Consider the following 3,998-nt stretch of genomic DNA (forward strand, 5'->3'; position numbering starts at 1 on the left):
AAGAAAATTCAACAAGTGTGTGTTGCAGGATCTTGATAATTGTGCACTAATGATAATTTCCTACTCACCTGGAATGTTCAGGAGACTCCCGAATTTTAAACGTTCCCCTGGACTTCCGTGAGGATAGTGCAACCTCACATGTCCTCAGGGGAGGACTGGTAAACTTTAGCCCGGGGGACAAATCTCAACTCAGCAGGAATAATTGAAATGGAAAACAATATTGGTGGCCTAGTGACAAAGCCCGAGGTAGCCCACGATGGGAACAGCCCAGGGGAAAGGTGCCCCCCATGCTCCCCAGCCCCTGCGCCTCCTGCGTAGTGAATTAGATGGGGCGGGGCTTAGTGGCACGATTTGCGCTGCCCCACCCCTGCACACGGCAGTAAATAGTCTCCTCCTGGATCTCCCCTAGGGGAGTTGAAAAATATTGGCAAAGTATGGCATTAATACAACCTGCATGGCAAAACAGGCAAGCACCTGCGAATGGATTTGGAAAGGAGGATTAGTCTTCTGGACTTGTAATTCTGCCACCTTAGGTCGGGGGCCCAAGTGCAGGCTTTGTACAGGTGTCCACCTTATATTACACTCCAGAGCAAAAATATTGCATTGTGGGATGAGATACGTAAATGAGCTTGACAGGGTGGAAAGTGTGCGTGTAAGTTGGAGCACCAAGGTGTCACAGTACCTAGGAAACTCGGACCCTGACCCTGCCCGATAACTGTGACTGACAGGCGCGGAGTCTGACGCAGCGGCTGGTCTTCTCCAGTAACCCCCACAAGAGGGTATGGTTTTAGCGGCTTCCGCTAGGCAGGTGGCTGTGTCAGTGGATTTCAGCATCACTGGGAAGGAGGAGAGATGTTCTGTGGTCAGCAAGATAGAACGCTAGGAGGTGAAGTGATGATCTGCGGACTGCGGGTATTACCACTGGAATGGTGGAGGTAGAACTGCGAACAACAGGACAGAGCGCCAGGAGGTGAAGCAATAATCTGCGGACTGCAGATATTACCACTGGAATGGTGGAGGTGGAACAGCGGACAACAGGACAGAGCACCAGGAGCTTGTTCTTAGATGAATGAGGTCCAAAGAACAGGCACTAAGGGTAACAGGAAGGTGCCTTAAATAGGGTGAGGCAGTCTGAGGGCAAATGAGGGGAGAGAGGAAGCTTTAAGAAGGAATTGGGTCTCCGGGGAAAGTAAGGACGCCGGCGGAGAGGTGAGTGAGCTAGCAGGTGTCTGCAAAGCCTCCCACAAACGACTTGATTTTGTATATGTCCACAGAGGTGGCTGTGGAGGGCTCATCATACATTTTTACACCTTCTGCAACACTGATCCATCCATCTATGTGCTATACAGAAATGAGAGGTCTAAAATGTATCTGGTCATGAAGTGGTTAAGAGACGCAAAAGTTCTTATTAATTAGATGATCTGAAAAATGCTCATGGACTATATAAAATTGTATCTGTCAATATGCAGTTAGAACAGAATAATGTTCTGCAGATCTCTAGGTAGCAGCGAGTAAACTAAAATCTGTAAATTGCTTTTAGGAAACCAACAGCAAATATTTGAGATACTGTAAAAACAAGAGTAGCTATGAGGTTCAAGAGTGTTGGTTTTAGTTCTTGCAAGAAAAAAAGTCAACTTTCATCGCTTGAGGTACAGCCGTGATATAATAATATTCATGAAATAGCAGCGCTTGTTTCTGAAGCTCATGCCAGATAAAAGTAGGGACGCGTCTAGAACTCACTTCCTTGGCTCCCCTGCATAATGAGATAAATAGTATTCTGAGTGGTAACCAGGAGGACAGTTACGTCTCGTGTGCCCGCAGGAACCACGTTGTGGCAGCAGACGCAGTGTATAATGTAATGTCACTTATAATTTGTGTCAAACAGGCCCTCAATGCTTAGGTGCCCATAGGCATCTGCCTACTGTGTCCTACTTCCAATGTGAAATGTTACTGACTGTAGCCATGGTCGTAATTTGAATTTCACAGTTTCAATTGCAGTTTCACCCCTTTCTTTATTATGCCAGACTGCTTAATTTCAGGAAATTTCTCTTATACATAGATGCCTATAAATTCTTTAAATCTAGGCAGTATTAAAAGGGACCAAGGGATGCTTTCCTCTGCATAGGGCTTGCTATTAACGCTAAAAACCAAAGGGGTTACTCCCGGTACTTGTACACCCGCAATGCCTGTTCTGAGAACGCCAACTCAGGGTGGCATTAGTAATTTGTGTTTAATTATAAAAATAAAATGTATTGATGTATGTTAGAAAACATATACGATATTATAAGTGTTTATTTGATACTATATGTATTTTTTTTTACTAATGGAAATGAAATCCCAGTTTTATTATGTATGCGTGAGGCTGCAAGCTATCTCACGCATATGAAAAATGACTGGCTTGGGGAAGCTGTAAGGTACTAATACCTGGGCCAGTAACGCATGAGATATCTTTTTCGTAAATGTTGCTAAAATATATATTTTTCTATTACAACCCCCTAAGTACTGCGCACAGCATAACCGATCGTCAAATCTACGCACGCAGCCTAAGAGTGGGTTCATGTGGTTACATCTCCCCTAGGCTGTGCCCACAGCACCGGCTTTAGGCGAAGCCTGGTGGTGGAGCAAAAATCTATGGTATTGAGGCCAACATTTCTTCTAGGCCGCCCTGTCTACTGGGTATGACAACTTCAGAGATGCACCTTACTTAAATTACGACAGGCACCCCTACAACATAGGAGACCCCACAAAGATGCATATCAAGGCAATGCTAACAGATTCTCCAAAGGCACTGCCACCAAGTTATGTTTTGGTTGGGGCAGTGTATTTGGAGAACCTTTCAGAGACCCACCCTCTATATATTCCCTTGATATGGAAAGTTACTACTGCGGTAGTCTGCTCCCCTCTTGTTCCAGCGTAGAGATGTTCAAAATTGTCTAAAAATTTGTCGAAAAGTCTTGAACTTAAAAATTCAGGCTAAATTCCAACCAAGTGAACAGATTCATCCATGTTTGATCCAGTTCGACCATGGTGGTTTGCATATGAACCAAGCCAATTCACCCCTGGCCAAACCGGCTCAAATACATTCAAACTTAAAGTAATTTGAAATTTTCCGATGCAATTTTACCTTTGAACACAGTAATGTCTTCTGTTCAGCTATACAATGTTAAAATACTTTTTTAGGATTTAAAATTATTACTTAAATAGTATTTAAAAATAAAATTTAAATAGTATTGAAAAATAATAGTGTAAGTGTAAATCCAGTTGAATTTTGAACCGGTTGCAAGTTTTGAAGCATCTCTATTCCAGTGTTCTGTTTTTCTAGGACATAGTGCAGTTTAGTGTCTCGATAAAGCAGAATCTTGCAGTGTCTGTTAACCTACAGGATACCACTTATAAGATTGTCTCCGCATAACATCCAGACGTCTCCTGGGACTTTTCAGAACCCAAAGATACAAGTGAAAAATAAAATCACTGTCACAGTTATTATCTAAGAGCCGTCTCAATACAAAGAGCGCAAGGGCTTATGGGTAAAATGTTTACTCTTTTTTTTGCCTGCACCTACACATTTACTGAAATATAAATAATATCGTTAAATTCACTATATTAACATTTTGAATACATTTTATTTTATTTCATTATATATTTGGCAGCATTCTCTGGCCTTTATACCAAGTGTTAAGGAATAGTCTGCCAAAGATTCAATATATTAGTGTGGTAATAAAATAATTAAAAGTGCAATACAATCCTTATATTTAGCTCTCAATTCTGAGCATTGTTATTTAAATGTTTGTTATGAAAGTCTATTATTAGTAGAGATGTTCACTGACCCCAGTGTTTTGGTTTTGGTTTTGGATCTGGATTAACATCTTGTTTTGGTTTTGTTTTTGGATCCCAATTTTTTTTTCTAAAATCCTGATTATTATTGCTAAAGTCACATCATTTGGCTCTTTTTTTTGTTCCTACATTATTACTAACATAATAACATTAATTTCCAGTAA

Source organism: Mixophyes fleayi, chromosome 2 (genome assembly GCF_038048845.1).
Source record: "Mixophyes fleayi isolate aMixFle1 chromosome 2, aMixFle1.hap1, whole genome shotgun sequence".
Classification (NCBI taxonomy): domain Eukaryota; kingdom Metazoa; phylum Chordata; class Amphibia; order Anura; family Limnodynastidae; genus Mixophyes; species Mixophyes fleayi.